This window comes from Aristolochia californica, unplaced genomic scaffold, assembly GCF_029961685.1.
Source record: "Aristolochia californica isolate CCGP_79_NKW_82.1479 unplaced genomic scaffold, dmAriCali1.0.hap1 SCAF_9, whole genome shotgun sequence".
Taxonomy (NCBI): Eukaryota; Viridiplantae; Streptophyta; class Magnoliopsida; order Piperales; family Aristolochiaceae; genus Aristolochia; species Aristolochia californica.
The window spans coordinates 26,606,234-26,631,459 of NW_027182290.1; the positions used below are offsets into that span (position 1 = coordinate 26,606,234).

Genomic DNA, 25,226 nt, shown 5'->3' on the forward strand with positions numbered 1-25,226 from the left:
CTCTTCTATGAGACCTCCTTCCATAATAATTGTGGTTCTATAAGACTTCTTCTTGTGTGAGACTTCTTATTGTGTAAGACTTATAATGCCACCTCACGTGATCATGGTGGGTCCCACTAACTTGTGTGATCATGGTCGATCCATATCTTATGGGCTTGGGCCCATCTTTCAACACTCTTTGATATGTGGGACTACCTTGGTCTTATGGGCTTGGACCCATCTACCAACACACTTGGATATGTGGGCCTTACTTGGTCGTATGGGCATGGGCCCATCTTTCAACAAATAATTTTTGTTATCACTGTTCCCTTAATGGTATGCACTGCCCAAGAAGCCTTGGAAAATTTCACTCTTTTAAAACTCTAATAGCTAAAATTTACATAGAGATTTTGGCTCTCTTTAAGTCACATGTAGCTCAATACATGCTTTTACAAACAATAATCTCCCCAAGAGATTGATGCTAGATTCTAGCTCTAGCTGGCCCATTCTATCTTGTTACAATGTGGGACCCACCATGGTTGCACTAGCTAGTGGGACCTACCATGAGGATGTCAACCAAGAGGAGTCATCACGTGAGATGGAATGAGCTGGAATACACTGGAAGATTTGAGGATCAAGTGGGACCCACAAATATAACACGAGCTAGTATCTTTCCCAACATGAATTGGAAAGATTTCAAGATCTTTCTTGATTTATATGATTGATTTATCTTTCATAGATTTATGTATTATAAGGGAAAGTAGGAATTCTAATTGATTAAGGAGTTTCTCTAATTATGTATTGGAAATAGTATAAATAGGGGGTCTTGGTTGAAGCATTCAATCAAGCTCTCCTCTTCTCTTATTCTCATGTAAATCTCTCCCTCTTGAAGTCTTTTTATTTTTTTTTCTTCTTTCCTTCTCTCTATCCGAGAACTCTTTTTTTTTTCTTTCTCTCTCCCCTTGCTGAAGATATTATTAATGGGGTCCTAAATTCAACATGGTATCAACAAGATTCACGAATAAAGAAGAATGGTATTGAGCCTTTTTTATGAGTGATTATTCATTAAATATGATTACTTAGCCTTTATGCTAAGCCTCTCCATTAACTGAGTTGGTTAAAGACCTCTACATGGTTTTAATTTTTGATTAATTGCCTATTATGGCTGAAGAAAGCATGAGTCACAAGAGTGACATACTTAGAATTACCACTATACCCTTACGGGGGGTATCAAATTTTATGAGCTGGTCCACATTCGTTCGTTGGTTTCTTATCACAAAAGACCTCCTTGGTCACCTCACCAACCGTGGACAACATATTTTTGAAGAGGATATTTTTTTATACTAAGTAGTTAAAGAATGATACATTGGTTATCAATTGGCTTATCAATAGTATGGAAGAACATGTCTCCAAAAATGTTACTCATCTTGATATGGCTAAAAAAATTTAGGAGACATGTGCTAAGCTGTATTCTAGCTCTGACAACTTACATAGGCCATATGATATTCTCTAAAGGATTCTTACTTCCAAACAAGGAGATAATATCCATGAATATTTGGCATGCTTTAGAGGTCTTCTTCAAGAATGGAAGATAGCCCAACCTACCTCCACGAATATCTCTGTCCAAGACAAACATAAAGAAGCCTTAGTCACTACCATATGCCTTGTGACATTAAACCGTATCTTGAAGTTGCTAAAATTCAACTTCTTAGCTCTTTTGCGGTTCCCACTTTTGATGATGTATATGTCATACTTCTCCATATTCCAGATGCTTCTTCCTCTAATACTGAAGTATCATAGGGGAACATCATCTGACCAAGGCAGAGGCCAAGGCATAAATTATAGAGGAGGACGAGGAAGAGGTGGAAGGAATGGGTTTGATAGAACAGATGGGAAAGAATGCACTTATTTTAAGGGATATGGCCACACTAGAGACACATGCTTCCATTTGAAAGAATGCTCTTGTTGTGGAAGATATGGCCACTCTAGAGAAAGATGTTATAAAGCCAATGCAGACCAGACGAAAATAAGGCTAACCTAGCCTTAGTGAGTGATATGAAAGAGGATCAGTCTACCACATCCACAATAAAGAAAAAACTTACTGATGAAGAATATGAGTTGTTATAGAAAATGAAAATCATGATGGGGTCCTCCCCAAGTACTTCCTCAACTACCACTGCTACCACCGCTTCAGGTTTGAGATCTACCTCCTCTTCCTCCTGGATAATTGACTCAGGAGTCTCCGAGTATCTTACAGGTAACAAAAATTTATTACACTTAGTTTCTTTGTGTCTTTCAGATAAATTTGTTACCATAGTTGACGGTTCACAAACTAAAGTTCGAGGAAAATGATCCACTTCTATTACAACCTCACTTCCGCTCACTGATATCCTTTTTGTTCATACCTTTCCTTTAAATATTTTATTGGTTAGTCAGATCACCAAATATTTTAATTTCTCTATCACCTTCTAACCCACTTCATGTGTGTTTTAGGATCTTACAGTGAAGCAGGTGATTGGTGGAGGCTGTGAACAAGGGGGGCTCTACTACTTGAATGTGCCAAAAATAAATGCTATTTCTACTAGTGAAACTGAAACTAGGTTATGGCACAACCGGTTGGGACATCCGTCTGCACAATCTCTTCATAATATTTTTCCTACTCTTAGAGCAAGGTCAGAGTTTCATTGTGAAGTTTTTTAAAAGAGTAAACATCGGAGGTCTTCATACTCACCGCGTCTAGAAGTTAAAAGTGTCACTCCTTTTTCATTAATTCATACTAATGTATGGGGACCCTTGAGTGTCTCGAACATTTCTCAAGTCAAATATTTTATCACATTTATTGATAACTTCACTCGTACCACTTGGTTATTTTTGTTTAAAGAGAGTTCTGAAATACCATTGATTTTTAAATCTTTTCATGCTATGTTACTCAGTTTGGTAAAAAAAATTAAAATACTCCGGTCTAATAATGCCAAAGAATACACCTCCAAAGACCTTGACTCCTTTTGTCAAGAAAATGACAATATTCATCAAACATCATGTGCCTACACCCCTCAACAAAATGGTGTAGCTGAACGAAAAAACCATCATATTCTTGAGGTAGCTTGCGGTTTACTATATGCCATGAAAATTCCATACTTTTATTAGCCGCATACAATCCTTACCACATGTTTTCTTATAAATCAATCACCCACTTTCGTTCTTGGTAATAAATCCTCTTACTCTCTATGATTACCCAATGATGATCCTTTTTCACTGCCCTTGAAAGTCTTCGGGTGTCAATGTTTTGTCCATATTTCCTCCCCAAAACACAGTAAATTTGATCCCAAATCTATCAAGTGTATCTTTTTAGGATACTCTTGCACACAAAAAGGTTATGTTTGCTATAATCTCACTCTTCAGTGTTGACTTGTGTCTAGGAATGTCACATTTTTTGAAGACTCTCTATATTTTTCTGACAATCCTCCAGGTTTATCTTCTATACCAGGTTCTCCTTGACCAGTTATGCCCCATGCTACAGAAACTACTCATCCCCCAGAAACACTGGCTGACACCACACCTGTTGAGTTTACGGATCCCACCGAGGTAAGTCCATCTTTTCCAATTATTTTTGGCCCACGATATGAGACTTGTCCTACTGCCATTAGAAAAGAGCCTAGATCATGCACCGTGCCCTTTACTTCTCATCCCATAACAAATTTTGTGTCTCATCATCATCTATCCCCTGTATGTTGTCAATTTCTCTCTTCTATTTCCTCCATATATGTACCATTGTCCTATTAGGAGGTTCTCAAACATCCAGGGTGGAAGGCGGCAATGGATGAAGAAATGTAGGCACTTTATGAAAATAAGATATGGGCTCTAGTCCCATTTCCTTCAGATAAGAAACCCGTTGGTTTCAAATGGGTGTTTACTGTGAAACACAATCCGGATGGGTCCGTGGCTTGGCTGAAGGGCCGCCTTGTTACTAAAGGCTATACACAATGTTATGACATTGATTATGAGGAAAACTTCTCTCCAGTGGAAAAAAATGAACTTGGTACGTGTGTAATTATCTTTGGCAACTAACTCTTCTTGGCAGGTAAATTAACTTGATGTCAAAAATGCTTTTCTAGAAGGGGATATCAAAGAGGAAATTTATATGCAACAACCACCTACGTATGTGGTTGAGGGGTGTTTGTTACAGTCCCGAATCTGACACAAGGATTCTTTGGGAGGATCTGGGGTCTGCCATGGGTTACGATCTTCCAGGCATTACTGTAGGAATAGTAGGAAGACATGGGGGAGACAAAGATTGAAAGATCAAGCCTAAGGGAAGCTTGAAAACCCTAGAGCTCGTTTAGGAGAACTCTAAGCCTCTTTACGCTAGATTTAACCTAATTTTTAATACTTCAATCCTCTTTTTCTTTTTACTCTTACCCCTTAAATAGGGTTCACCCTTTTAGGGTTTAATAAAATATTACAAAAATATCCCTATGAATAAAATATTCCAAAAATATCCCTATGAATAAATAATTCCAAAAATACCCCTGTGACCTAAAACTGAAATAAAATAAAGTAAATTCAAGAAAAAAACTAAAATAATAATGTTATTGCATGCATAACATTACACCCCCCTGGAAGAACGAGCTTGGTCTCAAGATCAGAAGAAGGGTCTAAATGCCAAAGTCTCCACTTGTGCCCAAGTAGCATCCGCGATCGCTATGATTGCCCTCTGGATGGCAAAAAAACTTGAGCATCCACCTAGAGAAAGATTTTTTTTTAATTGTAGGAAAGCGTGCCAAATGTCGCTACATCTCGCCCAACAGCAACGCTGCTCTCCCTCAGTCCTAGACTAGTGTGAAAGAGCCCCTCACGGTGGCCTCCGCCCCCATTGGCAAAGTTGCACTTCCTACCCATTGCCAGCATTGTAGCAACAACATCATGACCAGCCCCCTAGGAAGGAGTAGACTCAGCAGCACTGACCCCCTTCAGTTGCTGCACCAGGCAACAGTAACAGACCCGGTAGACTTAGCTGCTGGCTTACTAATCTTAGATGCAGGACTTCATCATCACCAGAATCACTCTCAGATTCAGAGCTGCTAACTGGTTTTGTGTTCTTCAAGTTTCCAGCAGATCCATTTTTGAAAGAACAACAACTTTAGCAACAACCTCCTCTTCTTCTGATTCAGACGAACTATCCTCTAATCTACTTGTCTCTTGCTTCGTTTTAGGCACAACTTCAAAAACAGGTTTTCCTTTCTGGCTACCCTTCTGCACCTGAATTGCAGCCTCTACTTCTCATTTATGCTTTTTGGCAGTAACCTGTTTCTCAAGTGCTGCCTCTGCTTCCCTCTTACTCTTCTTTGCAGATATTGTTGGAGAAACTTCCATGGGAGTTGCAACAACATTTTCAAACGAACCCTTTAGACATTTCTCCTTACTTGCCCGTGCAGAAATTCTTCCAAGCTCACCTCCCGACATGCCATTCCCAGCACTAACATTTGGGGCCTTGAAAACAAAGTCGTATTTGCCATACGCAAGTCCATACTGAGAACCAACAATTTTTCCATTGAAGAATGCATGCAAGACATGTCCACTGGAGGTCACCCTCAGTGTCACTTCGTTGTTGAAGATTGGATTGCTCTTATCAATCCGCACAGGAGTCATGTACCACAAATAGTCACTGACATCTTCGGTGACTGTGATTTGGTCAATGAGACGAGAGGTCTTGAAAGAATCATGGCCAGCCCAGCCTTTAAGAACCTTAGCTAGACGTTCAGGTCTCCACACCCACCTCAATTGCTCAGGCTGATCCGTTGCCATGTTAGGCTGCTTGACCTTTACTGAAGTTGGAGTGCTTACCTTTGCTGTGTTGTATACTTCTACGGAGCAATCGGGCAAAATGCTAACAGACCATGCAGGTACCAAGTATTGGTTTCCATGGAAAGTGATGGTGGCATCAGTTGTGGTGTTCACCTTGCACAAGAAAGCCACAAAAGAACCTTCTTCAATGGACACAATGGCAGCAACTCCATTGCCCATGTCAGTGGTTACATTATCACCGTGAGTGAGAACTCTCTCCCTGGACGGAATGACTGCATGAAGTTGCTTCAAGTGACCCCATATAGGCTGATTCAAGTGACCGTATTCATCAAGGGGTGCACCATAGTCATAGGATGTGGAGATATATGGACCTCCTGCTGTTCGCCCAAAGTTTGTGCCACCATGGTACATGTAATAGTTTTGGAAGACCCCACCAGTCTAGAAGAACCTTACCACAACGAAGGCCACATCTGCCGCCCTCCTGTGTGGGTCATGCTCTCCCCAAGCCTTGAACCAGCCAGTCAACTTCTCAGTCCACATCTTCAGAGTGAAGTTGTCACAATTCCATCCATTGCAAGTGTTGATCATTGGAACACCAGCATCTGCTTGCTGGCACATAATCCATGGGATGCCTATATCGAAGGAGTTAGCCCTGGATGCACACCACTGAAGATACTTCTTCCCAGTTTCTCCGTAGTATGTCTGAACATTTCTGTATTCATTCTCAATCTGAGCGAGAATGATGGGACCTCCTTGTGAAACGAACAACTGTTCCTACTTCACCATGTTCACTATCAAAGTGGTGAAGTTTTGCATGTTGTTCTTGAACATCTCATTGTCTGTTCTAAGCACCATACCAGGCATTTGATGCATCCAAGAATTAAGCCCAACATTGTCAAGGAGATCAAGAACAAACTCACTACTGCTGGTCCCATCAATAGAAAAACAATTCATTCACAGAATTATCTCAACCCTGCTCTGGATACCCAACAAAAGTTTATCACCAACAGGCACTGGTTGAATAATTTTGACTAACAGTGGACGAGCATCATACAATTCATCCAAAAAAATTAACACAATATTTTTAAAGGGTCTGTTACTGTTGGAACAATGACCAAAAATTGCCACTTTGATGTGGTGTATATCCACAACTAAATAATTCGTCCCAGCAAAATGGATATAATTCCTCCACAAACAAAATGCCAGCACCCCGTTGTCAAATTGACTACCCAAAAGAATTCTATCTCCCTTCAACAAAGAATATGAAATAGGTCTTGCATCCCTACTTGCAACAGAAATTGAAAAAAGGCGCATGGCTGCTGGTCTCAGCCATATAGAAAGAAAACAACCTCCAACAAAAATTTCATGGTCGAACAGCATACACGGGATCCAAAAATTTAAACCCCACAACGTCAATTGGACAACTCACATTCGCACAAGTACTGTGCTCATCCACAGAAAAGCAAAGCCCCTCAAAATTTTTTTTTCGAGACACTTACCCCCCTAAATTTGGAACTTGGGTATGCTTTGGTCTGCCGAGAAGTCGATTGCTAGTGGGAGGTTGTGGCTGGAAGTCACATCCCACCGGACATGTTTCCGAAGACGCCTCTTCCTCTGTTTCCGGTGATAAGTAGCAGCGCTTTGTGGCTTCGCTGCTTGTATATTTTCTGAGATAGTGGAGGGATGAATGAACTGATTCGGTGAGACAGAGTCAGAGTGGGATTTTTTCGTCTGCTGTTTTGGAAGACATTCTGCTGGCTGGGAGGAGCGATTTTTTGAGGTCGAACCCAAATCAACACTTACCGATGGGATTTTGGCAGCATTCCCCTCTGTCGTCGATTTCCCCAAATTTTCCTCAGGGACTTCGACCGGTAAACATAACAAAATTTTTAATTTTTCTGATGAGACAACTTCTGCTGCTTTCCCTTGTGTGCGTACACCTTGCTCGGAGATTTCAGGTCGTATGACCTTTTCTGCGGGAGCACGTGGTCCCTTGCCTAACGTTCAATGGAATATTCATACCATGCTCGAATTTCTCCCAGTTCTTTGCATAATTTTTCCATTGTATCGCGTACCTCGTCCAGAATAATAATTTCTTTTTGGGATAAAGAATAACCCATTGTGTTCCCGCTCTGATACCAGTTGTTACGGTCTTGGATCTGACACAAGGATTCTTTGGGAGGATCTGGGGTCTGCCATGGGTTACGATCTTCCAGGCATTACTGTAGGAATAGTAGGAAGACATGGGGGAGACAAAGATTGAAAGATCAAGCCTAAGGGAAGCTTGAAAACCCTAGAGCTCGTTTAGGAGAACTCTAAGCCTCTTTACGCTAGATTTAACCTAATTTTTAATACTTCAATCCTCTTTTTCTTTTTACTCTTACCCCTTAAATAGGGTTCACCCTTTTAGGGTTTAATAAAATATTACAAAAATATCCCTATGAATAAAATATTCCAAAAATATCCCTATGAATAAATAATTCCAAAAATACCCCTGTGACCTAAAACTGAAATAAAATAAAGTAAATTCAAGAAAAAAACTAAAATAATAATGTTATTGCATGCATAACATTACACCCCCCTGGAAGAACGAGCTTGGTCTCAAGATCAGAAGAAGGGTCTAAATGCCAAAGTCTCCACTTGTGCCCAAGTAGCATCCGCGATCGCTATGATTGCCCTCTGGATGGCAAAAAAACTTGAGCATCCACCTAGAGAAAGATTTTTTTTTAATTGTAGGAAAGCGTGCCAAATGTCGCTACATCTCGCCCAACAGCAACGCTGCTCTCCCTCAGTCCTAGACTAGTGTGAAAGAGCCCCTCACGGTGGCCTCCGCCCCCATTGGCAAAGTTGCACTTCCTACCCATTGCCAGCATTGTAGCAACAACATCATGACCAGCCCCCTAGGAAGGAGTAGACTCAGCAGCACTGACCCCCTTCAGTTGCTGCACCAGGCAACAGTAACAGACCCGGTAGACTTAGCTGCTGGCTTACTAATCTTAGATGCAGGACTTCATCATCACCAGAATCACTCTCAGATTCAGAGCTGCTAACTGGTTTTGTGTTCTTCAAGTTTCCAGCAGATCCATTTTTGAAAGAACAACAACTTTAGCAACAACCTCCTCTTCTTCTGATTCAGACGAACTATCCTCTAATCTACTTGTCTCTTGCTTCGTTTTAGGCACAACTTCAAAAACAGGTTTTCCTTTCTGGCTACCCTTCTGCACCTGAATTGCAGCCTCTACTTCTCATTTATGCTTTTTGGCAGTAACCTGTTTCTCAAGTGCTGCCTCTGCTTCCCTCTTACTCTTCTTTGCAGATATTGTTGGAGAAACTTCCATGGGAGTTGCAACAACATTTTCAAACGAACCCTTTAGACATTTCTCCTTACTTGCCCGTGCAGAAATTCTTCCAAGCTCACCTCCCGACATGCCATTCCCAGCACTAACATTTGGGGCCTTGAAAACAAAGTCGTATTTGCCATACGCAAGTCCATACTGAGAACCAACAATTTTTCCATTGAAGAATGCATGCAAGACATGTCCACTGGAGGTCACCCTCAGTGTCACTTCGTTGTTGAAGATTGGATTGCTCTTATCAATCCGCACAGGAGTCATGTACCACAAATAGTCACTGACATCTTCGGTGACTGTGATTTGGTCAATGAGACGAGAGGTCTTGAAAGAATCATGGCCAGCCCAGCCTTTAAGAACCTTAGCTAGACGTTCAGGTCTCCACACCCACCTCAATTGCTCAGGCTGATCCGTTGCCATGTTAGGCTGCTTGACCTTTACTGAAGTTGGAGTGCTTACCTTTGCTGTGTTGTATACTTCTACGGAGCAATCGGGCAAAATGCTAACAGACCATGCAGGTACCAAGTATTGGTTTCCATGGAAAGTGATGGTGGCATCAGTTGTGGTGTTCACCTTGCACAAGAAAGCCACAAAAGAACCTTCTTCAATGGACACAATGGCAGCAACTCCATTGCCCATGTCAGTGGTTACATTATCACCGTGAGTGAGAACTCTCTCCCTGGACGGAATGACTGCATGAAGTTGCTTCAAGTGACCCCATATAGGCTGATTCAAGTGACCGTATTCATCAAGGGGTGCACCATAGTCATAGGATGTGGAGATATATGGACCTCCTGCTGTTCGCCCAAAGTTTGTGCCACCATGGTACATGTAATAGTTTTGGAAGACCCCACCAGTCTAGAAGAACCTTACCACAACGAAGGCCACATCTGCCGCCCTCCTGTGTGGGTCATGCTCTCCCCAAGCCTTGAACCAGCCAGTCAACTTCTCAGTCCACATCTTCAGAGTGAAGTTGTCACAATTCCATCCATTGCAAGTGTTGATCATTGGAACACCAGCATCTGCTTGCTGGCACATAATCCATGGGATGCCTATATCGAAGGAGTTAGCCCTGGATGCACACCACTGAAGATACTTCTTCCCAGTTTCTCCGTAGTATGTCTGAACATTTCTGTATTCATTCTCAATCTGAGCGAGAATGATGGGACCTCCTTGTGAAACGAACAACTGTTCCTACTTCACCATGTTCACTATCAAAGTGGTGAAGTTTTGCATGTTGTTCTTGAACATCTCATTGTCTGTTCTAAGCACCATACCAGGCATTTGATGCATCCAAGAATTAAGCCCAACATTGTCAAGGAGATCAAGAACAAACTCACTACTGCTGGTCCCATCAATAGAAAAACAATTCATTCACAGAATTATCTCAACCCTGCTCTGGATACCCAACAAAAGTTTATCACCAACAGGCACTGGTTGAATAATTTTGACTAACAGTGGACGAGCATCATACAATTCATCCAAAAAAATTAACACAATATTTTTAAAGGGTCTGTTACTGTTGGAACAATGACCAAAAATTGCCACTTTGATGTGGTGTATATCCACAACTAAATAATTCGTCCCAGCAAAATGGATATAATTCCTCCACAAACAAAATGCCAGCACCCCGTTGTCAAATTGACTACCCAAAAGAATTCTATCTCCCTTCAACAAAGAATATGAAATAGGTCTTGCATCCCTACTTGCAACAGAAATTGAAAAAAGGCGCATGGCTGCTGGTCTCAGCCATATAGAAAGAAAACAACCTCCAACAAAAATTTCATGGTCGAACAGCATACACGGGATCCAAAAATTTAAACCCCACAACGTCAATTGGACAACTCACATTCGCACAAGTACTGTGCTCATCCACAGAAAAGCAAAGCCCCTCAAAATTTTTTTTTCGAGACACTTACCCCCCTAAATTTGGAACTTGGGTATGCTTTGGTCTGCCGAGAAGTCGATTGCTAGTGGGAGGTTGTGGCTGGAAGTCACATCCCACCGGACATGTTTCCGAAGACGCCTCTTCCTCTGTTTCCGGTGATAAGTAGCAGCGCTTTGTGGCTTCGCTGCTTGTATATTTTCTGAGATAGTGGAGGGATGAATGAACTGATTCGGTGAGACAGAGTCAGAGTGGGATTTTTTCGTCTGCTGTTTTGGAAGACATTCTGCTGGCTGGGAGGAGCGATTTTTTGAGGTCGAACCCAAATCAACACTTACCGATGGGATTTTGGCAGCATTCCCCTCTGTCGTCGATTTCCCCAAATTTTCCTCAGGGACTTCGACCGGTAAACATAACAAAATTTTTAATTTTTCTGATGAGACAACTTCTGCTGCTTTCCCTTGTGTGCGTACACCTTGCTCGGAGATTTCAGGTCGTATGACCTTTTCTGCGGGAGCACGTGGTCCCTTGCCTAACGTTCAATGGAATATTCATACCATGCTCGAATTTCTCCCAGTTCTTTGCATAATTTTTCCATTGTATCGCGTACCTCGTCCAGAATAATAATTTCTTTTTGGGATAAAGAATAACCCATTGTGTTCCCGCTCTGATACCAGTTGTTACGGTCTTGGATCTGACACAAGGATTCTTTGGGAGGATCTGGGGTCTGCCACGGGTTACGGGTCTTCCAGGCATTACTGTAGGGATAGTAGGAAGACATGGGGGAGACGAAGATCGAAAGATCAAGCCTAAGGGAAGCTTGAAAACCCTAGAGCTCGTTGAGGAGAACTCTAAGCCTCTTTATGCTAGATTTAACCTAATTTTTAATACTTCAATCCTCTTTTTCTCATTACTCTTACCCCTTGAATAGGGTTCACCCTTTTAGGTTTTAATAAAATATTACAAAAATATCCCTATGAATAAAATATTCCAAAAATATCCTATGAATAAATAATTCCAAAAATACCCCTGTGACCTAAAACTGAAATAAAATAAAGTAAATTCAAGAAAAACAACTAAAATAATAATTTTATTGCGTGCATAATAGTGTTACTATCCCAAATCTCACACGGTGATTCATAGGGAAGAAGAAGAGAAGGGAAGAATCAAGCCGAAGTGAAGCTTGAAAACCCTAGGTTCATTAAGGAGAACACACACCCTCGAGCTCATTTAGGAGAAATAAAAACCCTTGTTTACTAAATCAAGACTTACCCTTTCTCATTTCTTTCACCAATTAAGTAGGGTTCACGCTAACAAGGTTCAAGATAAAATATTACAATAATGCCCTTGTGGCATATTAACTCTTCAAGTGAAATAAAAATAAAGTAAAAATAAATTGAAAGAAAAACAATAACTTAATACTAAATGATTCAGCCACTGCGCCTTTGCATGACTCGGCATGTTATTGAGTTCATAACATTGCACCCCTCCTGGAGAAAGAGCTTGTCCTAAGCTCGAAGGTAGGGATGCATGCCGAAATGTCGCCACATCTCCCCAAGTAGCATCTGTGGCATCCGCATCAACTCCCTAGACGATCCAAGCCGTGTAATCATTGCTAGGTAACACTCCGGACGGAGAGATTGTGGTATCCGAAAACCTCCATTGGTTTCCCCCGTTTGCAGAATGTTCCACCATTTTTTTTGTACTATGGTAGTAGCACCAATAGTATTCAACATATATTCTCCACCTTGGAGTCTATTTGCTGCTTCTGTCCTGTCGTTGTCAACCTCCTTTTCACGCGCTTTCCAACTTTTATATGCATGGTCATATGTTTGTAGTGCATGCTTTCAGATCGTGCACGAATTATGCTCATCCAGCCATGGCTTGAGGCAATTTGGGTGAAATAAATGCTTGCAAGTCAACTCCCTCATCTTGTCATCTATAACCAAGTGCTCTCTGCAAACTACACATTTTGTCTCTCTCTCTAGCTTCACTAAGATGTCATGTGTGACTATGATGATTGAAAGCCTGGCAACCACCTTTTTTGAGGCTGCATGTGGCTTCTTAGGGCCAACACCATTTTCCTGTAGTGAAGTTTCAATGACAGAATCAAGGTCCTGCAATCTATTGATATCTTGCATAGGATTTACCAACTCGGCCAGCATTGTAGAAGCAGCATCAGGACCAAAATTGTGTGTTCTATTACTCTCCCCAAGGGATTGAGAAGACTCAGCAGCACTAACTCTCTCAATTTTCAGCACTGGTTTGTAGACAACAGTCAAAAGGACAATATCGTACAACTCCAAAATATTCAATTGTTCCTCAAATCCAGAAATTGCATCACTATGAAAATTAGAAGTAATTCGAGCACTCAACCTCACCACTCTCTCTATGACAACAACACTAGAAGAAATTTGTTCAATCCTCTCTACCAATTTGTCATACCCATGAGCAGAATTAATGGTACCAGTAACTCTCCAAATTATAGCTCTATCGTCCATCTCAATTTTCAGGATTCCTATCATATAGCCTGGTGGCTTCTCTAACCCATATTCTCTCAGGAATTTCCTAACCAGTGAGCTATTATCCCATGAATACCTTGATGCATATAGATTAGAGAAGATGGCATGATAAATCAACTTTACAATCTTCCATTGCATAACCAACTCAAAATTGGCAATTGGCTGGTTATGAATAATGCAAAACAGGAAATTAGCTGCTATGGCCTTCTTGATAACAGCCTGGAACTTACCGTGTCTCCTCTCCACATCTATTGAAAGATAGGGTCCAAACCCACACGAACAAGAAAAGCCCACATATCTAAGAGTATTATAAGATGAGCCACACGACCAAAGAATGCCACAATATTGGCCCAAACCCATAAGAAGTAGGACCCACCATGATTACCACGAGTTGGCATGCTTATCACATAAGTTGGAAGATCAAGAAGGACTCACAAAAGCATCTTTATCTTATAGTCACGTCCTAGAAGAGTTCTAGTTTGAGGTATATTTGTCTTTTATCTATATTGAGTTATTTAATTATGATAGGACTTATCTTTAAGTGTTAGAGTTTGGGTGTAATTGGCACAAAGGTAGTTTTATTGTAATTGGATTCTACTACCTTCCTCTATTATAAATAGAGGTTCATGTACTTTGATTATAAATGTTTATGAAGTCAATGAAGTATTTTTTTCTTTTTCATAAATTCAACATGGTACAGAGCGGGTTTTGTGAGTTGACTAGGTCAACCCATAGAGATAATAAGATCCTTTTCTCTAAACCCTAAACACTAAGTCTAGGTTCGTAGTTTTTTTTTTGTGCCTGCACCCATAGTTTGCTTTACTTTTTTTACCACTATAATTAGATTTTAATATTTCAAATTATATATTTACGGAAATATATTTGAGTCTAATTTCAAATTATTTTTTCCAATTGAAGTTATCTACAGAGATATCAATATTTGAATGAGCAAAAGTTAGTTTGCAAAAAGGTTCGAGCAACAACAACAAGCTTCTGATTCCAAGGTATTTTATGCTATCAAGAACTAGAATTTATATGAATAAATATATATCCAAAGAAATATCTTTAATTCTATTCTTTTACCTAGTCAACCAATTTTTTATCTAAGTTATTTACAAAGAGAAATCTATATTTGAATCAGCAAAGGTTAGATTGCAAAAGAGGTTCGAGCAACAGCAAAAAACTTCAACTTCTGAGGTATTTTATACTATAAAAAAAGAGGATTTATATGGAGAATTATATATCAAAAGAAATATATGTAAGTCTATTTTATTACCTATTCAACCAATTCTCGGTATGATTTTTTTATAAGGAGACATTGGTCTTGGAAGAGTCAATGGTCATTTTGGAAAAAAGGGAGAAACAATACTTAGTTCGGCAATATGATAGAGACATAAATATATCAAATTATTTATCTTCTAAAAATTATATTTTATGAAGAGAATTTATACTTGGAGGAAATCTATTTAATTATAGTTTCAGATGAAGAAAATTTTATGTCAATTTGATCTATATTTAAAGATATATTCGCATTGGAAGAATCAAAGGTCATGTTGGTATGCAGTTGTATTGAAAAATTCAAATTTAAGCCCATTGTTTTGCATTACTTTTTGAGTTGATATATCAGGAAAATATCTCACTTCTCCCTGGTTTGAGGGCTTATCTATGTATCTCTATTTTTTGGGCTTATGACTACATCTATGATATTTGGTTCAAGCTGGGATCACTGCTTTTACCTCCCAGCTTGAGGGGGAGAAGTAGAAGAAGTACAACGAAGAAGTATTTTATTCCATATGTTGTGGATAAGTTTTATGTGACCAAAATATTCAAGAAAGGGGGAGCACAAAAGATGAAGCTTATGAATCTAAGAAAAAATATTTATATCGGATTATGATTATTTCATGGGTCCTTCAACAAGGATTATTATTTTGGTTCATGTTATATGTGTTGGAAGATGGTCGTGTTACATTACAGTTGTTGCTATTATGTCCCTTTGGACGAGACATTATTATTGAAGAAAAGGTGGTCTCAGTATCTTTCCTCATACCATTATTTATTTGTCCCCATCAAAAATATAAAAAATGTCAATGGTTGGGATTCCATGATGGAGGAACTAAATACCTCGTAAAAAATATCAAGTGTCAATGGTTGGGATTCCATCATAGAGGAACTTAATATCCTGTCAAAAATATCAAGTGTCAATGGTTGGAATTCCATTACGGAGGAACTTAATACCCTGTAAAAAATATCAAATGTCAATGGTTGGGACACCATGACGGAGGAACTTATTATTACATGTATGTTATACCCCTTTGAATTGTTCAGCCGGGTCTCATGGAAGAGAGCACCAACATGAGGGGGAGTGTTGGAAGGTTGGAGGACTGCCATTTTATACAAAAAGATTCTATACATCATTTGCAACAAATTGGGAGTTATTGATGTTCTCTAACCCCCAGCTTGAGGGGGAGTGTTGAAAGATAGGGCCCAAGCCCACACGACCAAGGAATGCCAACATATCTAAGAGTATTATAAGATGGGCCACACGACTAAAGAGGGCCACAAGATGGGCCCAAGCCAATAAGAAGTAGGACCCACCATGATTAGCATGAGCTGACATCCTAATCACATAAGTTGGAATATCAAGGACTCACAAAGGCATATTTAGAAGAGTTCTAGTTTGATTTATATTTGTCTTTTATCTATATTGAGTTATTTAATTATGCTAGGACTTATCTTTAAGTGTTAGGGTTTGGGTGTAATTTAGACAAAGATAGTTTTATTGTAATTGGACTCTTCTACCTTCCTCTATTATAAATAGATGTTCATGTACTCTGATTATAATAAGTTTATGAAGTCAATGAAGTATTTTTTTCTTTTCCATAAATTCAATAACATCCATAAGTGAAGTCAATGCAGTGTCACCAACATGCCATTGTTCAACTAGAGAACCCAAGTTGGTATTATTAGTAATTGAATTGTCAGTGGAGGGGGATGAAGGCATTCTAGCAGCTGCTGCCAAGTTCATCCCAAGATGAGTCTCGGTACTACTCAAACTCCTCTATGCCAATTTTTCTATTCTAGGTATAATTCCCTTGTTATTGTTGTCAACAACAAAAATCATTGTATCACAGAATGGAGGACTGAAATGTGTTGTCTCTTCCAGCTCCTTCCAGTCCCTACTTCCTTGAGGCACATATCCAGCCACTATAGTAAATTGATCCGGCTGTAAACCCAGTGCCTATTCCCCCAAGTTGCAGTGACGCTCAAGGAGAGCATTCCATGCTTGTAGGACTTTCCAGTTCATGCTATAAAATACTTGGTTGACCTCTCCTGCCCAACCCAACTTAGCCATCTCCCTAAACAGGTTCATCCAATGGCCTGGGTGTATTTTGTGTAAATTTTGAAAAATTATCACATTCCCTTTTTCAACATAACTTCTTATTATAGAATTCCAGGACTCGACCTCTTTTGTAGGCATTTCATTAAGTATAAAATTAGCCCACTGCAAGAGATTGGTTAACTGAACATTGGGCAGATTGACCTTCAATACTACTGGAACAGAGTGACCCTTAATACTGCTAGAATAGTGTGTAGTGCTGAAAAAAAAAATTGACTGTAGGCTCTAATGTTCCACTGGCAGTACCCAAATTATTTATTTTGACAACAGACAACATTTCAATTGCACCTCCCATATCAATTGGCACCATTTCAAACCTGCACCCAACACTTGTCTGAATCCTTCTGAGCATTTCAACATATATCTGGCAGGCTACATCACCCCCAACACTAGGTGGATCTCTGCATAACCCATGTGCTGCAAAACCAGCAGGCTCCTCCTTGGATTCACTCATGTCTTGTCAAAATATTCAAAAGCAGTATACAAGTGATCTTCTTTTTCCACTCTATTCAGGTGCATCATTGATGTTATGAATTCAATATAATCAACTGTACCATTACCATCCACATCAGCTACTTCTATCAGTTGCCTAACTTCAGATTTTGAAAGCTTAGTCACCAATTTTGGCAGACCACTTTTCAATTCTTCAAAAGAGATTGTTCCATTGTTATCTGTATCCATAGATTTGAACATCTCTTTCAAGATCATGATTTCTTCCTCAGAAAGATTCTCAGCAATTACCTTTAAGGCAACTTTTTGAAGCTTATTCATTGCCCTAAATTGCTTCATTCCATTTGAAACTGCACTATCAATTGGTTTGTCAGGTGCATCACCACCCTCACGAACCCATGGATGATTTAGAACTTCAATTGTAGAGTATCATTCTCTAGGATCTGCTCTCATCATCTTTTTTACTAGTTCTTTTGCTCCACTGGAAATTGATGGCCATGGATCAGACATAAATCAATATGCCCACGTAAAACTACATCAAATATAACCTATTCAGTCTCCGCCCAGAAATTGATTATGTTTTCATCAATAACAATATAATAATACATCACCCATAGCAATTTCTCTACATTCCCAGAATACCCAAACTCCTAAGCTTAGAATTAAAAATAGGAATTGTCAAAACAAAATCCTCATCTCGAATTTCAGACACTAAAGCCTAAACTTCATCAAAATTCAAGTAATCTTTCTGCTTCTCTGTCCAAATGAACACCCCCAACACCATTGTTGAGGGTTTTCGTAAAACATAGAGGGACTTGAAAAAGGACAAGAGAAAATTTGGAGAAATTCGTCTCAGAAACTTACCCCAAAAATCATTCAAGTTGGTTTCTCTCTGGGATGCCTAGACTGAGAGTGAGAGTCCTAAAGTCTCTTCTTCCGCCAAAGCCAACCTGACCTTTTTTCGACAGTGAACAGCAGCACATCGTGGCCTCACATTTTTATGATGGCGAACAACTGCAAGTCGTAGCTGAAATTTATGTTGAGTTTAGGACCCTATGAATAATAAATCAAGCAAGGGGAGAGAGAAGAGAAAAGAGAAGAGGGAAAAAGAGCTCTCAGGTAGAGAGAGGAGAAGAAGAAAAAACTAAAGAGAAGAGAAGAGAAGAGAAGAGAAAATAAGAGAAGAGAAGAGAGGATCTGCACGTGAATGAGAAAAAGAGGAGAGAACTTCTTACTTTTGGATTCATTTTTCTTGAATACAAGCTCCTCTATTTATAGTGGAGGAGTGATATAATTTATGTACACTTTCCAACTAATTCAACTCAATTTAGAACTTACTCAATTTCTAACTTACCCAAATTCTAACTTATCCAAAAACTAACTTTCCCAATTCCTTCTTCACGAGTTGGCTAGGTTGAGGATGCCAGCTCATGCTATATTCCTGTGGGTCCTATTAGATCTTCTAGCTCATGGGACAAAGATACCAGCTCGTGGTATTTTTATGGGTCCCACTAAATCTTCAATTCTACCAACTTATTCCATCTCGTCATACAACTCATGCCAGCTTGGGTGTTGACTCATTTTGGCTTCTCACCTCCTCATGGTGGGTCCCACCAGCTCATGCAACCATGGTAGATACCACATTGTAACTCTCCCCCTCAAGTTGAGGGTGAGAAAACATCATAAATGCCTAGCTTGCTGTAGATGGTGGGCAAAATTTTCTGAGTGACAAGTTTGATGAGAATGTCTGCAACTTGGCTCTGTGTAGATATATACTTGAGAGATAATATGCTAGATTGGAAATTTTCTTGTATGAAGTGGCAGTCTACTTCAATATGCTTTCTCCTCTCATGAAAGACTGGATTGGATGTGATATGTATGGTTGTAAGAGCTTCGTTGTAGAATCCCAGTTCAGTAAGAAGAGATTTGATCCATAGAAGTTCACTGACCGTGTGTGCCATGGCTCTGTATTCTGCTTCTGCATTGGACCGTGCAACTAAATTTTGTTTCTTGCTTCTTCATGTAACCAAGTTCCCTCCAACCATTGTACAATATCTTGAAGTAGATTTTCTATCATTCGGGGATCCGGCCCAGTCCGCATATGAGAAGCCTTTGATGTGGAAGTGGCCATGATTTTTATAGAGGAGCCCTCTTCCTAGTGCTCCATTCAGATATCGCAATATCCTTTCTAGAGCTTGCTAATGACTGAGTTGTGTGGTGTGCATATATTTACTTACCACATTGATTGCACAAGAAATATCTGGCTTCGTTCCGCAAAGGTAAATAAGTTTTCCCACCAATCTTTGATATTTCTAACATCTACATCTTCTCCAGTACTAGCACATAATTTTGTATTTGCATCCATAGGAGTTTCTACTGGTCTGCATCCCATCATTCTGGTCTCCTCCAATAGGTCAAGGGCATACTTCCTTTGAGATAATATAATTCCATGCCTGGATTATAGTACTTCAATGCCCAGAAAATATTTGAGTAGTCCGAGATCCTTTGTATTGAATTCAGCACATATCCTTTCTTTTATTGTCTGGATGCCCTCGGGATCACTAGCGGTTATAATGACATCATCAACATATACTACCAAAATCACCTTGCCCTTCGGTGTGTCTTTAATAAATATTGAGTGATCTCCAGAGCATCTGTGAAATCTGGCGCGTATGAGTGCTTGGCTAAAATTTTCAAACGATGAACGAGGAGACTGTTTCAGACCATAAAAAGATTTTTTGAGTTGACATATGGACTCCCCCTCAACCACATACCCAGGTGGTTGCTGCATATAAATTTCCTCTATGATATCCCCATTCAGAAAGGCATTCTTGACATCAAGTTGATATACCTTCCAGGAAGAGTTAGTTGCCAAAGATAATAACACACGTACTGAGTTCATTTTTTCCATTGGAGAGAAGGTTTCCTCATAATCAATGCCATAACATTGTGTATAACCTTTATCAACGAGGCGATCATTCAGCCAAGCCACGGACCCATCTAGATTGTGTTTCACAGTATACACCCATTTGCAACCGATGAATTTCTTCTCTTATGGAAGTGGGACTAGAGCCCATGTCTAATTTTCATAAAGTGTCTGCATTTCTTCATCCATTTCCGCCTTCCACCCTAGATGTTTGAGAGCCTCCTAATAAGACTGTGGTACAGACATGAAGGAAATAGCTGAGAGAAATTGACATAATACTGGGGAGAGACAGTGATGAGACACAAAATTTGTAATGGGATGAGAAGTAGAGGGCATGGTGCACGATTGGGGTTCTTTTCAGAGGGCAATAGGACGAGTATCATATTGTGGGCCAAAAATAACTAGAGAAGATGGACTTACCTCAGGGGGATCTGTAAACTCAGTAGGTGAGGTGTCAGCCAATGTTTCTAGGGTTGAGTTATTTCTGTAGCATGGTACTACCAGCCGAGATAAACCTGGTACTGAAGATAGACCTGGAGGAGCATTGTCAGAATAATATGGAGATTTTTAAAAAAAATGTGACATCCCGGGACACAAGTAAATGCTGAAGAGTGGGATTATAGCAAACATAACCGTTTAGGGTGCGAGAGTATTCGAGAAAGATACACTTGATAGCTTTTGGATCAAGTTTACTATGTGTTGGGGAGGAAACATGAACAAAACATTGACACCCAAATACTTTCAATGGCAGTGAAAAAGGATCATCATGAGGTAATAATAGAGAGTAAGGGAATTTGTTACCAAGAACGAAAGATGGTAATCGGTTTATAAGAAAGCATGCGGCCAATAAAAGTATGAAACTTTCATGGCATATAGTAAACCGCGAGCTACCTCAAGAATATGATGATTTTTCCGTTCAGCTACACCATTTTTTTGAGGGGTGTAGGCAGATGATGTTTGATGAATAATGCCATTTTCTTGACAAAAAGAGTCTAGGTCTTTGGAGATGTATTCCTTGGCATTATCCGACCTAAGTATTTGAATTTTTTTACCAAACTGAGTGAGTACCATAGCATGAAACAATTTAAAAATAAATGGTATTTCAGAATGTTCTTTAAATACAAATAACCAAGTGGTACGAGTAAAATTATTAATAAATGTTATAAAATACTTGACTTGAGAAATATTTGGGACACTCAAGGGTCCCCATACATCAGTATGAATTAAGGAAAATAGAGTGGCACTTTTAACCTCTAAACGAGGTGAGTATGTGGACCTTTGATGTTTACTCATTTGACAGACTTCACATTGAAACTTTGACCTTGCTTTAAGGGTAGGAAAGATATGATGAAGAGATTGTGCAGACGGATGTCCCAACCGATTGTGCCATAAACTAGTGTCAGTTTCACTTGTGGAAATGGTATTTATTTTTGGCACATCTAGGTAGTAGAGTCCCCCTTGTTAACGGCCTCCACCAATCACTTGCTTGGTTATGAGGTCCTCAAAAACACATGAAGTGGGTGAGAAGGTGATAGAGAAATTAAAATGTTTAGTGAGCTGACTAACCGATACAAGATTTAAAGGGAAGGTAGGAATAAAAATAATATCAGTGAGTGGAAGTGGTGGTGTAATCGAAGTGAAACTTTTCCCTAGAACTTTAGTTTGTGAACCGTCAGCTATGGTAACAAATTTTTGTGACAAACAAGGAGACAATGAGTGTAGTAAATTTTTGTTACCTATGAGATGCTCGGAGGCCCCTGAGTCAATTATCTAGGATGAAGAGGAGGTAGATAGATAGCATACCAGAAGAGGTGGTAGTAGCAGCAGTGGAGGATGAGCTTGGAATAGAACCCAATAGTGTTTTCATTTTTTGAAATAGCTCATTCTCATCACTATTAAGGGTTTTCTGTTCTATTGATGTGGTAGTCAGTTCCTCCTTTGTAGCACTTAATAAGGCTTGATTAGCCTTCTTATTGCATATCTTTGCAATGTGGCCATATCTTTCGCAGAAGTTGCATTTCTTGTCTGAGAAGCACGGATCAATAGTGTGGCCAGGTTTCCCACACTTAATGCATTCTTTGTTTGAATAGCACATTTCCATAGTGTGGCCAGATTTCCCACACAGTGCATTCTTTCCAATCTGCTCTCCCATACCCATTCCTTCCACCTCTTCCTAGTCCTCCAAAATAGCACCACGACCTCGGCCATGGTCAAATGATGGTCCCCTATGCTCGGAGTACATAGCGGATGGTATTGTAGGAGTAGATGAAGAAGTGTCTAGAAGGAAAAGTAATGTGGCACATACATCATTAATTGTGGGGATTGCGGAAGAGCTAAGAAGTTGACTCTTAGCAACTTCAAGATACGGTTTGGTGTTGGCAAGACATATGGCTGTGACTAAGGCTTCTTTTTGTTTGTTTTGGACAGAGATATCCGTGGATGTAGGCTGGGAAATTTTCCATTCTTGAAGAAGCCCTCTAAATTGAGCCAAATATTCATGGATATTATCTCCTTGCTTAGTGGTAAACATTCTTTGGAGAATATCATATGCCTGTGTAAATTATTGAAACTAGAATACAACATAGTACATGTCTCCGAAATTTGTTTAGCCGTATCAAGATAAATAACATTATTGGAGACATGTTCTTCCATACTGCTTATTAGCCAACTAATCACCAAAGTATCATTCTTCAACCACTTTTAAAAAATATCATCTTCATCAATAGGTGGTCCACGGGTGGTGAGATAACCATGGAGGTTTTTTGTTATAAGAAATTGGCGAACCGATGTGGACCAACTCATAAAATTCGATACCCCTCGTAAGGGTACAATGGTAATCTTGAGTATATCACTCTTGTGACCTATGTATTCTTCAGCCATAATAGGAAAAAAAAAAAAATCTTCAATCAACTAGTTAAAAACCAAGTACAGTCTTTAACCAAAACAACTAATGGAGGAACTTTAGCATAAAGGCTCAATAATCATATTTCTGAATTTTTCTTCCAAATAATCACTCAAAAAAGGCTCAATATCATTCTTCTTTATCTAGGATTCTCGTTCCCACAGAGTTATAAAAACTTTCAAACTAAACTGGTCTCAATCAACAAAATTTTCAAATCGACAAAAAACTGTCTTGATGACTTCTTCTATTCCGAGATGAAAAATATTTCCACCACTTCATGAGATTAAGACATGAATAAAAATATCTCTAAACCATCCTTTTAATATCCAAAAACTAGTAACATAAGTAAAAAATATCATAAACAAAAAGACTTATCTCAGGAGCTTCAATCTTGCTTCATTAAGAGCCTTCTATGACCATATCTTCTTACAGCATTCCTTTGACATGGGGATCCTAAATTGGTTGCTCTGATACCAAGTTGAGTTTAGGACCCCATGAATAATAAAACAAGCAAGGGGAGAGAGAAGAGAAAAATAGAAGAGGGAAAAAGAGCTCTCGGGTAGAGAGAGGAAAAGAAGAAAAAACTAAAAAGAAGAAAAGAGAAGAGAGGAGAAGAGAGGAGCTGCACGTGAATGAGAAAAGAGAAGTGAAATCCTTGCTTTTGGATTGATTTTTATTGAATACAAGCTCCTCTATTTATAGTGGAGGAGTGATATAATATATGTACACTTTCCAACTATAATTCAACTCAATTTAGAACTTACTCAATTTCTAACTTACCCAAATTCTAACTTACCCAAAAACTAACTTTCCCAATTCTTTCTTCCCGAGTTGGCTAGGCTGACAAGGCTAGCTCATGCTATATTCCTGTGGGTCCCATTAGATATTCCAGCTCATGGACAAAGATGCCAGCTTGTGGTATCTTTGTGGGTCCCACTAAATCTTCAATTCTTCCAACTTATTCTAGCTCGTCATCCAACTCATGCTAGCTTGTGTGTTGACTCATCTTGGCTTCTCACGTCCTCATGGTGGGTTAGCTCATGAAACCATGGTGGGTCCCACATTATAACAAATTAGAATAGGGTTGGCGCTCGTCGATGACCGAAGAACCAGAATGGGGCTGTTTTGAAGAACCTTGAGGTTGAACGACAAACAGTCCTCCTAGTTCCTCTTGGTTTGACAATACAATAGACTCCAAGTTCGGATTTCCAAGGTCCTCGATTTCGGATTTCCATGCTCGAGACTTTTGCTCTAGATTTCTCTCTACCGTCTTGGGAAAATACATCTTGATTGCGGCCCCTTCCTCAGACATTTTAATGGAAGACGGACGTATATCATCATGCATTTTTCCCTTTTGAGTCTGTCGAGTTGCTGGTTAAGAGTTGGGATTTGATCCAACTGTTGCATGATTTGAACAAAACTTTACTCATTTTTTGCTTGTGCCTCTGCGTGCGCATTCTGCCCTCTGATCAATAACTCTCTTAACTCACCCTTGCTGGTATCCCGCATATTACCCTGATCTAATACCAGTAGTTACGACCCTAGATCTCACACGGTGATTAGTAGGGAAGAAGAAGAGAAGAGAATAATCAAGCCGAAGGGAAGCTTGAAAACCCTAGGTTCATTAAGGAGAATGCACACCCCTGAGCTCGTTTAGGAGAACTCAAAACCCTTGTTTACTCTAAATCAAAACTTACCCTTTCTCATTTATTTCACCCTTAAGTACGGTTCACGCTAAGAAGGTTCAAGATAAAATATTACAATAATTCCCCTATGACATATTAACTCTTCAAGTGAAATAAAAATAAAGTAAAAATAAATTGAAAGAAAAAAACTTAACTTAATACTAAATGACTAACCACTATGCCTCTGCATGACTCGACATGTTATTGAGTTCATAACAAGGGGTAGTCCGTATGTCGACTAAAAAAGTCTCTTTATGGTCTAAAACAGTCTCTTCGTGCATGGTATGAAAACTTTAGCCAAACACTCACACAGGCCGGATTTCAC

The 25,226-nt window shown here is 39.5% G+C and overlaps 2 pseudogenes; both read right to left on the reverse strand.

The window, feature by feature from the left end:
• Positions 1-5,259: 5,259 nt before the first annotated feature.
• LOC137940698 (beta-galactosidase 15-like) lies at positions 5,260-6,738 on the reverse strand (annotated as a pseudogene).
• A 2,291-nt stretch (positions 6,739-9,029) lies between these two features.
• Positions 9,030-10,508, reverse strand: LOC137940699 (beta-galactosidase 15-like; annotated as a pseudogene).
• Between the last annotated feature and the right edge of the window lie 14,718 nt (positions 10,509-25,226).